The 14,181-nt window shown below is 43.1% G+C and overlaps 1 protein-coding gene across 6 annotated transcripts in view; it reads left to right on the top strand.

Moving 5' to 3' along the window:
* The window catches only part of SCAMP1 (secretory carrier membrane protein 1), a 104,023-nt gene that overhangs the window by 3,585 nt on the left and 86,257 nt on the right, over positions 1-14,181 (top strand). The gene's annotated exons all lie outside the window — the stretch shown is intronic.

The raw sequence follows: 14,181 nt of genomic DNA, 5'->3' as shown, positions 1-14,181 counted from the left end.
GTTTAAGTGTAACCACAAACTAATGAGGGGAGACTGCTTGGTCAGGTGTGTCTTGTGGCAGAGTTTCTACTGAGCAGGTGGATAAAGATTGTTGATTATTTATTTAAAATAAAAAAACCTCAATTTTTAATCCGTTTCTTAAATTAAATACATTTTTTCTTTATTGGCAATAAATATGAAAATTTACCCGATAATTGGAAATTTACAACCTATGTTATGGCCTACAGTTATAATCTATTAAAATTTAAATTAAATACAAAAAAATTAAGCAATACCTGTTGATTGCCAGTTTTTCAAAAAAGTCAGACCACTGAACTGCCCATTCTGAGAGTGCCTTGAACATGGCTGAACTGTGCCATGTTCAAACCATTGTCAGGCTGCATGGAGGAGAAATGCTTGTGATCTCTCAGTCCTCATAGTAATGAATGTAAACAGCACATCTATATTCATACTATGATTTCAAAACCAGAGCACTAAGGCCACCTGCAAAAAGGAAGTTTGAAATTAAGCAGAGACTTCCCATACATTTTTTTCATGGAACACTGCTTTTGGGCTCTGCTAACTAGTGCTGACTGGTGGAATAAAATAGTGTTGTTAATCTGGGATGATGAACAGTGGCTGCAGAACTTCAGGATGTAAAAATCCACTTTCCTAGAAATCTGTGCGGAGCTCAAAGTGGTGCAACACCTACATGAAAGCTGCCCTCAGTATTGAGAAGCATGTGGCCATAGCTATGTGAGAGCTCCTTCTCCTCACTCCCCCTCCCCCCGATTGCTACTGGTCATTAGCTAACCCATCAGAGATGGTAGTTCAACAATTAGGGCAGAGAAAGAGGTGACTTTCCCCAGCTCCAGGGCTGCAGCTGCTGGGGAAGAGACACTCCCCCCTCTTCCTTCCTAGCTCCAACTCTGGGGCTGCCACAGCGGGTGAGAGAGGGAGACAGACCCCCCTCCTCCTTCCCAGCCCCAGCTTGGTAGCTGCTGCTGAGTGGACAAGACTGCTCTCCCAAACCACAGTAACTCCTCGCGTTAGGTTCCAGGGAAATTTTTTTCACCAGACAAAAAAACTGTATATTTATATAGACATACAGTATACGTTTTAAACAATTTTTAATACAGTTCACAGCTGCGATCATTGTGAAGCTTGGTTGAGGTGCCAAAGTTGGAGGGTGGAAGAGGGAGGGATATTTCCCTGGGAATGTCTTGCTACTAAATGACAACTAGCACTGGGCTGAGCCCTCAACGGTGTCACGTTGTTAATGTAGCCTCTCACACAAGGCCGCACGAACAGGAGGGAGGGAAGACAGCATTGCAGACAGAGACAGACATACACCTTGTCTGTGGGGGAGGAGGAGAGAAATGCACAATGCCCCTTTAAGTAAGCTGACCCACTCTTAAGTGCATTGTCTTTTTAAGTGGATCAGGAAGTTTAGACAGCAGCTGCTGCCCCAGGTGCTCTCTGTCTCTCTCCGTCCATGTCCCCTCCCTGCTCTAAATGAAGAAGGGGTAAGCGGGATGCAGGAGTGGGAGGAAGGGGGACACCCTGACATTAGCCCCCTTCTTCCCACTCCTGCACAGCAAGCAGTAGTCTCTGGGAGCAGCTCCAAGGCAGAGGGCAGGAGCAGCACATGGCAGTGCGGGGAGGGACAGCTGAACTGCCTTGATAGCCTGCTGGGCAGCTGCAGCACAGAGAACTTAGGGGAGGGGGGAGCTGATGAGGGGAGGGGCTGCCTACCAGCTAGCTCCAACGGGCTTCTCTTCCTGCAAGCAGTGGACAAAGCAAGCGGCTGCCAAATGATGAAGGGAGCATTGCACAAACTTTAAATGAGCATGTTCCCTAATTGATCAGCAGTGTAACAACGAAAGAACTTTAACCAGGATGACTTTTAAGTGAGGAGGTACTGTACTGCAAGTGATTTCCATTACATTTGGGGAGAGCCATGGAAACCATTAAGGCCAGATCTTTATTTAGTATAGTTCTGTCTCTTCAGAGTACTCCAATTGACTCTTAAGTAACAAGCAGCACTAGGTTTGGTGTGGGTGCTGCTGTATGATAAAGACCATATTTGCAAGCTCTTTGAAGCAGGGATCTGTCTGCAAACTCCAAGCCATGCGTTAATGTGCTCCAAGGCTTCTAAAAACTCAATGAGTCCACTGTGAGTTTTTGAGTTGGTGACACACATAATGTGAAACCAAGAGAACTTTGCCTGTTTCTACAGGGCTCTGTTGCATTTGCACAGCATAGATCCTAAACACTAATTTAAAATACCCATAACTAACCACTTGATGTTTTACTTCCCTTGGTATTTTCAGTATTGTCATTTGTTTGTGGTTTTGTGACTTTATTACTTATTTTTACTGTTGTGTGTGAAATATCAAATTTAGACTGGACATCTCAGAGAAGTTGCATAAGCCTGAGTGAATGCCCTTTACTCTACTCTCCTTTCCAGTATCAGAAAATATTGTATTAATATTGCAATGAGAATGTGACTGTTTCTAGTTGACTCATAGATTTGTATAGCATCTTAAAGCTGAGCTAGGTGTGCAGATAATATGCATGCAAGAGGGATAGTTTTGTGAACTGCAAAAGTCTGTAGCATCTTAGTGTTTTGGCAGATGTTTCATTTTTTGAGAGCCGCTTTCCCTGAAGGTTTAGTGGTCTATGGTAAGAGTAGGTTATTTAATTGGGCCTTTGGTGGTGGTTTATTTTAATTCACATTTAATCCAGAAGCGAAATGTTTCTTTAAATTGGTACCCTACTACAGTACATACACCTCTACCCCGATATAACGCGGTCCTCGGGAGCCAAAAAATCTCACCACCTTATAGGTGAGACCGTGTTATATCGGGTACACTGTGCTGGACTGGACCGGCTTCCCCAGCGGTGATTTAAGGGGCCTGGTGCTCCAGCCGCTGTGGGGAACCTGAGGCCCTTTAAATCACTGCCGGAGCTCTGGCAGCAGGGATCGGGCAGAGATTTAAAGGGCCCGGTGCTCCGGCTGCTGCGGGGAGCCCTGGGCCCTTTAAATCACCACTGGAGCTCCAGCAGCTGGGCTCGGACTGGGATTTAAAGGGCCCGGGGTGCCACACGAATTTGGATATAACGCAGTAAAGTAGCGGAGCTCGGGTGGTGCTTTAAAGGTCCCAGGGTTCCCCGCTGCTTTACCGCATTATATCCAAATTCGTATTATATTGGGTTGCATTATATTGGGGTAGAGGTATACATAGTTTTAATTGGTCACATTTTTCAGCTGTGTATGCGTGGTTTTCATTGAATGGAATTCAGCTAACCTACTTATATTGTATTTATTGGTCATCATTGTCCTGTGGAAAGATATACTGACTGTACCAGACCCTAGGGCTTTTTCAGTTCAGTCCAGTAAGTAGGATAGTAGTCAACCCCCAGAAATGGATTTGTGGTTGAAAATGGGTTCTTTTGAAATGAAAACAACAAATAATCAAACCAGTGACTGTGCGATCAGTGAAAAGTTCAAAATCGAACATGAGAGTACAGCAAGAGAACATATATCTGCAAAGGAAATTTTGAGTGCAGCCCTGGATTTACCAGGAACCAGTATGAGTACCGATAATGAGAATACACTGAAATGCCAATAAACAATAAGACAATACCATTCAAGCTATATTAATTTAGGCTTTATAGGGACTGGTGAACAAGATGAACCAAGGCCACAATGTGTGTTATGCTACGGAGTGCTGGCTAATGAAAGCTTGAAGCCTGCAAACCTCCTGTGCTATTTGACGACAAATCATGCTGCTTTCAAAGATAAACCTCCTGAATTTTTTCAGCGCTAACTGAATGAGTTGAAACAAGGGAAAGTAATAATGTTTGCTCATGCAACAGTAAATGTAAAGGCCCTGGAAGCTTCATATCGTGCAAGCCTTCAAATCCCCAAAGCGGGGAAGCCTCACACTATTGGGGAAGAACTTATTCCGCCTGCAGCTAAAGAACTTGCGTTAATAATGTGTGGCGAGAAGATGGCAAAGCAGTTAGATTGTGTGCCTCTTTCAAATGACACTGTCACACAGAATTCAAGATCATAGCATCATAGAATATCGGGGTTGGAAGGGACCTCAGGAGGTCATCTTATCCAACCCCCTGCTCAAAGCAGAACCAATCCCCAGACAGATTTTTACCCCAGTTCCCTAAATGGCCCCCTCAAGGATTGAACTTGCATCTCTGGATTTAGCAAGCCAATGCTCATACCACTGATGTTAAAGACATTCTTGTGAAACATGTGAACAACAGTAGGTATTTTGCATTGCAATTGGATGAGACGACTGATATCACTGATGTTGCAAATCTTGCATACATCAGGTATGAGTGGAAAGGGAAAGTGCTGGAAGATACTTTGTTTTGTCATTCAATGCCAAGAAGAACAACCGCCAAACAACTTTTCCAGTTACTAGATGAGTTTGTGAAGGAATGCAGTATTGATTGGAAACGTTGTGTTGGAGTATGTACTGACAGTGGAAGAGCAATGACGGGAAGACACAGTAGGATAATGGCTCGTATCTGCGAAGTGGCACCTAATGCCACATCGGTGCACTATAGCATTCATTGAGAGGTGCTAGTTGCCAAGAAAATGCCAGTGGAAATGAAGGGTGTTTTGGACTCTGCAGTGAAAACTGCTAATTTTAATAAAAGCTAGATCTATGAATTCTCAATTTTTTAGTGTTCCATGCAATGAAATGGGTAGTGCTTATGTACAACTTCATACAGAAGTATGATGGTTGTCAAGAGGCAAAGTACTTGTTTGTTCGAGCTACGTTCAGAAGTACAGCTATTTCTAACAGACCATTCATTTCAGTTCACAAGTTGTTTTGAAATTTCATTCTGGCTCTCGTGATTGGCTTACCTCTCCGATGTATTTACATAGATTCATAGACTCTAGGAGTGGAAGGGACCTCGAGAGGTCATTGAGTCCAGCCCCCTGCCCTCATGGCAGGACCAAATACTGTCTAGACCATCCCTGATAGACATTTGTCTAACCTACTCTTAAATATCTCCAGAGATGGAGATTCCACAACCTCCCTAGGCGGTTTATTCCAATGTTTAACCACCCTGACAGTTAGGGACTTTCTCCTAATGTCCAACCTAAACCTCCCTTGCTGCAGTTTAAGCCCATTGCTTCTTGCTCTATCCTTAGAGGCTAAGATGAACAAGTTTTCTCCCTCCTCCTGATGACACCCTTTTAGATACCTGAAAACTGCTATCATGTCCCCCTCTGTCTTCTCTTTTCCAAACTAAACAAACCCAATTATTTCAGCCTTCCTTCGTAGGTCATGTTCTCTAGACCTTTAATCATTCTTGTTGCTCTTCTCTGGACCCTCTCCAATTTCTCCACATCTTTCTTGAAATGCGGTGCCCAGAACTGGACACAATACTCCAGCTGAGGCCTAACCAGCGCAGAGTAGAGTGGAAGAATGACTTCTCATGTCTTGCTCACAACACACCTGTTAATGCATCCCAGAATCACGTTTGCTTTTTTTGCAACAGCATCACACTGTTGACTCATATTTAGCTTGTGGTCCACTATAACCCCTAGATCCCTTTCCGCAATACTCCTTCCTAGACAGTCTCTTCCCATTCTGTATGTGTGAAACTGATTGTTCCTTCCTAAGTGGAGCACTTTGCATTTGTCTTTATTAAACTTCATCCTGTTTACCTCAGACCATTTCTCCAATTTTTCCAGATCATTTTGAATTTTGACCCTATCCTCCAAAGCAGTTGCAATCCCTCCCAGTTTGGTATAATCTGCAAACTTAATAAGCGTACTTTCTATACCTAAATGAGTTGAATGCTGGGTTGCAGGGAGTTGCATGGATTTTGTCTCGCACATCCAATATAATCACTGAAACAATCAAGATACTTGACTTGTTTGCTAGTCATGACAAAAAGGATGATTTCAGCGTATTTCCAACATTGGAAGGTTTTCTGTCTGAAAATGAACTGGTGCTTGACCAAAAAAAAAAAAAGAAATTGAAGAACAAGTTATTGCCTTGAAGCAACAGTTTGAAGATTACTTTCTAGTAGAAGCTGAACCAAACAACTGGATTTGTAATCCTTTCGGAATTGAAATCAGTGAGCTGCCTTCTGGTTTGTTTAGTAAGGCACAAGAGTGCTTGTTGGAGCTTTCTTGCAACAAAACATTACGGTCAGAATTTAAGACATTCCGTAATTAAGTTCAGTTCTTTGAATCTAAAAGACTACCCAGAACTTGCAGACAAAGCAGTGCGGGTTTTTTTATGCCATTTGCTACTACATACCTGCGTGAGACAGGATTTTCATCATTTACAGCCCTTAATCCAAATACAGAAGCAGGATGAATGCTGAACCTGACCTAAGGCTAAAGCTGACAAACATTACACCCGGCTTCCCTGAACTTTGCTCACAAAAACAGACACATCCATCTCTTTAGAAAGGTAAGACTACTGATATTAAAATGAGTTGTGTGCTTTTATTTGTAGAACAAAAAAACGTTGTTTGTTAAGGGTTTTTTTTATATAATTCTTTAATCCAAAGCTCTTTACAGTAGTTAGCTAATGGTACAAACAACATTTGGAAAGATAGTTAAGTGATCCTCCGAGACCCTCAGCAATTTTCAGGTGGTCCATGGACAAAAAAAGTTTTAGAACCAGTGGAAAGAGTTCTGTCCCCCTGGGTCAAAAGATTGGGAAATGTACAGGAAATTAACATGTTTTCAGAGTTGGGTTTCCCAACTTGTTGTAGGGTCAGTGATGGGACTCATGTTGTTCTTTGCCTCCTGCACCTGGCCTTGAAGTTCATAAATGGAAAAGGGTACTTCTCCATGGTAGTGCAAGGCCTCGTTGATAACCACAGAAAGTTCCACAGTATATCTGTGGGGTATTCAGGAAGGGCCATGCCACCAGAAAGTCTGGACTTTCTGCAGTGACGAGTGGAACTTTTGCATCAATGGTTCTGTCATTCCATCACTCATTCTGGGTGAAGCCTTTTACTGAACACTTTACTAGAAGAAAGGAACTATGTATCTATACACTAAATAGTTGCAAAAATGACTGTAGAATGTACATTTGGAAAATGGAAAATAGATGGAAGATCCTGAGGCTGATGAGAAACATATTTCTGTTATGATAGCTGCTTGCTGTGTTTCGCACAAGTTTTGTGAGAAGAAGGGAGAGAGCTTAGCAAATGGAATCGAGCAAGTGCTGGGCATGCTGGGTGAAGATTTTGAAAAGCCAAATGGAGACATTTTCCAAATGATGCATTTACTCGGGGGCACTGAGGACCCAGGTGCCATTGTAAAGTGTGTATGTGGTTTCTGTGTAAGCCATTTATTAGCATGTTTTTTCTTCTGTGGATGTCTTGATACAAGAATTTAATCATAGTTGATAAGTGAGTGCATTAAAAACAAAGAATAATATAATGTGAATATAGTGTTTATATCATGCTAGTGTCACTGTTGTGACATTGTGCTGCACACTTCAGTTAATGGTGCAGGACTCAGAACTGTGACTGTAAACACTTCCAGTACTTCAGTGCCAATGAATACCAGTTTGAATGTTGTGAGCAGTAAAAACTCATTTCAGAATTCATAAAGCTGTGCAAAGATAGAAAGTTTCAAGGTCATATGATACAAGAGGATTGTTTGTCTCTCCATCCCTAGCTGTTTTCTGTGATGCTAGTCATTTCTCTTGTCCTTTCTCTCTCCTTTTCTTGGTGGTGCTATAGGGAAAAAGTGTGTGTGTGAGTGTGTTGGGGGACCCAAGCTGTTGAAATTGTAGCCTGTATACTAACACTGATAAAATGTTGCTTTTCCCTCCTCACTTTGAGATTTCCTTTCCCATAGGCTCTTCCCAGTCTTGGGTGAGATTGGAGATAAGATGTTTATACAATCTTTTTCCTCTGTGTAGGAGCCCCCAGTTCTGAGAGGTGGGTGGCAGGAGAAGAGGAGAAAGTAGGGGGGGGGTTTGCCAGTGTGGGATAGGGGAACTAAATTTCAAATGGGTTGTGAGTGATAGGGTGGCAAGTTAAAGAGGCTGCATCAGTGAGTCCTAGCAAATGTATGTGTAGTTCTGCAGACTGTCCTTATGTTGGAGGATGTTATCCTGTGTTGTGTCCCCAAAAGACAGAATCCTCCTGTCCAGAAAGGCATGGCTGCCCCAAATCTGGTGCAGGAGTGAAAGGGAACCGCAAGCAATATGGGCAGTGCCAAGAGAGCTGCAATGCCATTCAATCTTTGTGCCAATTAGAGCACTATATGTGCTTTTAAGTTTTCATATTTAACACCTGCAGATCAGCATAAGGTGTACTTCAGAATGAATAAAATTCTGCAGTACATCAAAGGGTATGTGTGTGACTGGTTAAGCATCTTAAAATCTTTCATTTTGGAAATGTCTAGTATAATTTTGGCAATTTGATTCATAACTCATGTTAGCTCAAATCTTTGATCATTAATGAAACCCTGAGTTAGAAACATGATGTTTTTTGTGTGTGCATTTTCTTTTCTGTATTTGCTGCTAAAATAAGTGTCTTTTTAGAACAGTCTCCAGTGGGGAGTGGGGAAATCAACTGGGTGGGTGAGACCAGTAAATGCTGCCGTGGGACTGTGTGTGGTGGTATACAGCAAGCTTAAGTGGTGTTTGTGTATTGACATATTTATAGAAGTAAAGGCATGAAGAGTTCATACAGTCTCTAGCACATCCTGTCATTTTCAGTAGTGCAATGGTTAGGTGTGGTGTTTAAAAGCTCAGGAAGCAGAGTGAAAGTAAACTTTATGGTGCCTGAACTAAGCTGTTCAAACCCAGCTGGCAATTTTACTGTAATATCATTGCATACTTGCTGGAATTGATCCTCTCCACAGTTTGGGTCTTTTGCCTGTAGTTCAGGTTGATCCTTTTTTGATGGAAGGTGCCCCCTGGTCTTTGAAACTGTTTGCTCCCAGGTTCACCAAGTCAACAAAATCCTGGCTTGAAGGCTCTATTGGGGAATCCACAATATGCTGTTGTTGAGTGGGATGATCTCCAGCAAACACATGGTCCAGCGTCTCATAGTACCAGCAGACGTTGGTAGGTCTCTTAGTGGTCTCATAGTACTTACTAGTCCTGTGTGCCAGCTGGAGCTCCGTTGCCTTACTGTGGCTCTGGGGTGTCCCAGCTGTGCTTCCTGTCCTGCATTTGTTGTTATAGCTGCTTGTTTGTACAGCTGGTAAGCGACTGCCATTCAGATGCGACTAACCGAGCTGCTCTTCTCAGAAGGCAATGAAGTCCTGGATCTCAGCACAAGACCGTAGTGACACATGAGTCATGATGATCAATAATTAGGCTTGTGAACTTCACACAAGCTGGAATAGCAAAAGACAAAATCTTGCCACACTCCAGCATTTGAATGGGGAGTTGACCTCCAGTCAGGATGATCCCAAAGTACTAGAGAACGCACAGGTAAACAGGATCCTAGGTAGCTAGCAAAGTAGTGTGGGAAACAGGAGGAGGACCCGGCAGATGTGCAACAGTTTTTTTTCACACGTACTAGGCTGTGGGTAACCTCATCCTGCATATCTGTAAACCCACTTGCAAAGTGGATTTAATGTGCATTAAAACACCACATTATTGGCAACAACAAAAAATGTTTTTGGATGGAAGATATTTTAATGTGAAATAACTGAAGTTAATACACAAGAGATTTGAAGTATACACAAGCCTTAAACTATGCCTTTCTGTGTGGCATCGGCTGGAATTAAAGGAACTTATTTTATAGTATAACACTTGTTAATCTTCAAGTTATATTCTCTCTTTGTGGTATTATATTTTTGGCACATGTAAACAATACTGCACAGAATGGTGTTAATTTTGGGATTGCTAAATACTTTTACATGGCATATCTGAAAATGCTTCTGAATTTTTAAAAAAATTGATAAGCTTTCAGATTGATAGTATCCCTCTTTAAAACAGGAGTCTATAACCCAGGCTCAGATATTTTGAGGGTCAAGAAAAAAGGAAAGAGAAAAACAGGTAATACTTATGGGAATAGTAATAGGAAACAGATTTTTCAAAACTTTTCAGGAGATTGGTTTTACAGTGAAAACTGTACTGGAAAAAATGTATCCAATGTACTATTTCAGTGAATTAGGAATTATACGTGATATTTTTATAGTGCTAATACTATCACAGACTATTTTAAAGTACTCATATTTTTTTCATTTGTTTTATTCTTCAATGAACTTTATACAGTAAACTTGTCTATCTTGAATGGATTTGGTCAATGTGGACTATATCTTGATTTATTTTTGTATAAATCATGGCAATAAAACCAAAATTTCTTTCTGAAATGAATTTCAAACCTACTGACCTTCAGTGTCCTGCCTTTTCCCTCCCTAGGTTTCTTTTTACAGTATTGGAAATATAGAGTGGAAATGAACACCGCTGTAGTCGCCAATAAATCAACACTCTACTAACCTCAAAAATGCTTCAGATAATTTCATAAAGTTCCAAAGACTGAGGCTACAGTAACACTCAGGCCAGTTTCAATTTTGTTTTGTTTTTTCTTGTATATAATTCTGGAGTAATTCCATGTAGAAGAGTGGATTTACTTTTGGCACGCCCCCTTGTGGTTGGGCGTGGCATGGCAGCTCTCTCCTGTCTAGCACCCTTTGCTGATGGTCACTTGAGTCTCATGGTGGTATGCCTCTTCCGGAGACTCAGCATGCAAGCCAGGTCATGGTTTAATCTCGCACCGTGCCGGAGTAACTAAATTCAAACAACATGCAGTGTCCTTATAAGAAGGCCTTTAGCCTAAATCTGGTCCTTGTGGTCCTAGTGCCCTTCTCTCAGGCCTCTCCGTCGTCCTTGTCCCCTTCTCAGGGTATCATGCTGTCTTACCAGTTGCTGGTAGGGGAACCTGGGCCCTTCTACTACACCAGTTCCTGTAGCCAGCAGCCAAGTTCTGCTTTGTTCATCTCCTTTCTGCTGCTTCTCTAGACTCCTTCCTGCTGTAGCCTTTTCCAGGCTCTCCCCCCCCCATAACCTCCCTAGGTCCATCATATTTTTAGAGTCAGGACTCTAGGGGCCCTCTGTTGGAATCCCCCAACAAAATCCCAAACCAGAAAATACAAACTTAAACCCACTTCTGCCTTCATTGGGCTTGACCTTTCGTCTCTTTAGTTTCCTGTGCCCTATTTCTTGTTTAACTGCCTTGCAGCGCCTTTTAGGACATGCCACCTGTCTGTCTTCTGGTCTCTTGCCTTCTCTACTCAGACAAGGATCCCCGAGGTTACTCTCCTGGTCTCTCTCCCTGACTCTTCTGGTCTTCCTACTCTCTAATCCCAGAGAGTAACTGCAAAATTCCTTTCTCTCTTTCTGCAGCTCTTTCTTCTCTAAACTTCCTTTGTTTATAGTCCTCTACCAGTGCTTCTCCCTCCCCCTCCTCCCATCACCAAAAGCTAGGCTTCATCAATTCAGCCTGGCCCACTGTCCAGGTGCAGGCTGCTACTCAATTGGCCTCAGGCCCACATTAGCCCTATCTCCACCTCTGTGGTGTACACTCCCCTCACAATAAATATATATTGGCATTATTTCAGTGAATGGCAATGATTACTGAGATAGGAAACTTCCTTTTAAAAAAAAAAAAAAAGTAGTTGCATACTCCAGTTGCTATCAGAAGGTTTTGCTTCTACAGCGACTGCAGGATTGGGCTCTGTATCCTGGATCTTTCACGGAGTCCTGCACTCTCAGTTTCCTGTTTACTTCATTGTGGCTCTGAGCAGACACACAAAGTCTGCAGTTCAGAGCTCAGTGTGCGATTGGAGCATAAGGTAGGCTTAATTCAGAAGTGTGAAAGTTAATTCTCATACAGAAAAGTCATACTGCTAAGTAATGGGTGTGGTAAGAGAACATGAACAGAATACAGTTACATCTTGCTAAATTATAACATGGCCCCTGATCTTGCAAATACTTCAGCACATGCTTAACTGGATGGATTGAACTCAGTGGGATTACTTATGTGAGTAGAGCCAAGGACGTGCCTAAGGACTTGAGTTTACCTTGAGCTAACACTGCAGTGACTCCCCTGCACACACAAGTCTCTAGCTGCAGTTACCTGAGGCTTTAAACTAGAGCGCTGATGGTGCTGGAGCTAGTAATGCAGTGAGACTCAGCTACTCTGTGCTGCTGATACAGATGTGTGCAGATTGGGTGTTTCACATTGTTATTACTCTTGCACAAGCTAAGCTAACTCAGGATTAACTTGAGTGTACGTTATTTGAGCTAACACTGTGGTGAAGACAAGCCCTGCCTGTTTGCCATAGTTTGTTAAAATGTTTCCATATGGCATTTCCATAGTCTTTTTTAAATCCCAGAATTATCTCTGCTGCCTTATTGTGTATACGTGCATTACAATTAATGCTCGTCCTGCGCACACAGAAAATATACCCAGTGAATTTCTCTGTATATACTTATTTACTGTAATTGAACGCATATATGTAAGATGTGGTTTTACTATCCTGCTATACTTTGATTTTAAAATATTCTCATCTCTTCAAATCCTTGCCAAGTTCTGTACTGAAGATTTTAATGATGCAGGTTTTCTTTTAACTTTTACTAAATAGGGGTTAGAGCTTTAAAAGTATACTCAGGGGTGAAAGTAACTTAAGGGACTTACCAGTATGCAGGGCGCCCGGGGTCCTGAGCAAGGTCCAGGGCGGCTCAACCGGAATGGGTGTAGCTGGGGCCAGACTACCCCAGCCAGCCCTTTAGCGTGGCCCGGCGGCAATTTAAAGGGCACAGGGTTGACAGCCGCTGCTAGTGCTACCCCAGGGTGCCGGTAGTGATTTAAAGGGCCGGAGCCCTGGGCCCTTTAAAAAGCCGCTGGAGCCCCAGGGCTCCTGGCCGCTGCTACCCTGGTGATCCAGTTACGATTTAAAGGGCCTGGGGCTCCAGCTGCGGTGTCAGTGGTCGGGAGCCCTGGGCCCTTTAAATCACCGCTTTAAATTTAATGATGATGATAATGTCATCATCATTAAATTGATCAGTGTATCCTTCCTTATTTAATGAATATCGATACAACTCATTTATCATTTTCTCTGGTCTTAAATTATAATACAGGGGTGGCCAAATTATTGACCCCTGGAGCCGCATACAACAATCTTGAGAAGTTTGAGAGCCATGCCTGATGGAACTCGGGGCTCCTGCCCTGCGGTGGGGTGGTGAGGCTAGGGGCTTCTGCCCTGCGGGTATATGGGACCTCAAGGCGTCTTCCCTGTGAGAGGGGCCTGCCAGGGTTCAGGGCCTCGGCACGGCAGAAGGGGTGTCTTGAGGCTTCAGCCCTGTGGGAAGTGCATGCCAGGGCTCGGGGCTCCAGCCCTGCAGGGAGGGGCAGTGGGAATCAGGGCTTCAGCCCCACAGGAGGCACCTGCCAGGGCTCAGGGCTTTAGCCCTGCGGGAGGTGGCTTGCTGAGGCTCGGGGCTTCCCCTTTCCCATATGAGGCTGTAGTGGGGCTGAAGCCCTGAGCACACACTCCCCGCTGAGCAGAAGCCCATAGCCCCACCATCCCACTGTAGGGCAGAAGCCACGGGTCCCTTCCCCCCAATCTGGTAGGTGGAGAATATGTGGTGTTGGGAGGGCTCCATGAGCCACACTTTTTAATTGTTAAAGAGCTGCATGTGGCTTACAAACTGTTTAAATTGTCCAGCTTCCGAGCAGTGGAGATCTGTTCTATTTCTGGTTTTGAATGGATGATTCTCCAAACTAATTTAGTTTTGTTCTGCACATGCACATTGTATGTGGAGATATTAAAATATTTTGTCACTGTAGCTAGAATGCAAGGAGGACACAATCCAAGTTATATTGCTTGAGCTATTGGGATTGCACTCCACATTGTGTTACGACTGAATGGGCTGCTTCTTTATAATTTGCTACCTCCATCAGAATTGTTTTGTTTGTGTATAACCTTTAAAATTTTCAACAACTGTAGCCTATACATATAAGAGTTTGCTAAGTAAGGCATAGGTGGTATAAGTTAAGGCAATAATTCAATAAGCCTACAACTCTCAAGGCCTGTAAGTTTGGCTAAGCTGTTGTCTAAGGCATAAATGCCAAAAAGCCTTAGCATAAGTAGCTAGCCAAGAGTAACCCTAGATCACAAGATAGAATGCTAGTTGACTAAATTGCTGGTAGGCAATCACAAGA

This window comes from Mauremys reevesii, linkage group 6, assembly GCF_016161935.1.
Source record: "Mauremys reevesii isolate NIE-2019 linkage group 6, ASM1616193v1, whole genome shotgun sequence".
In the NCBI taxonomy this organism is placed as follows: Eukaryota; Metazoa; Chordata; order Testudines; family Geoemydidae; genus Mauremys; species Mauremys reevesii.
This window is presented reverse-complemented; position numbering and strand designations above follow the sequence as displayed.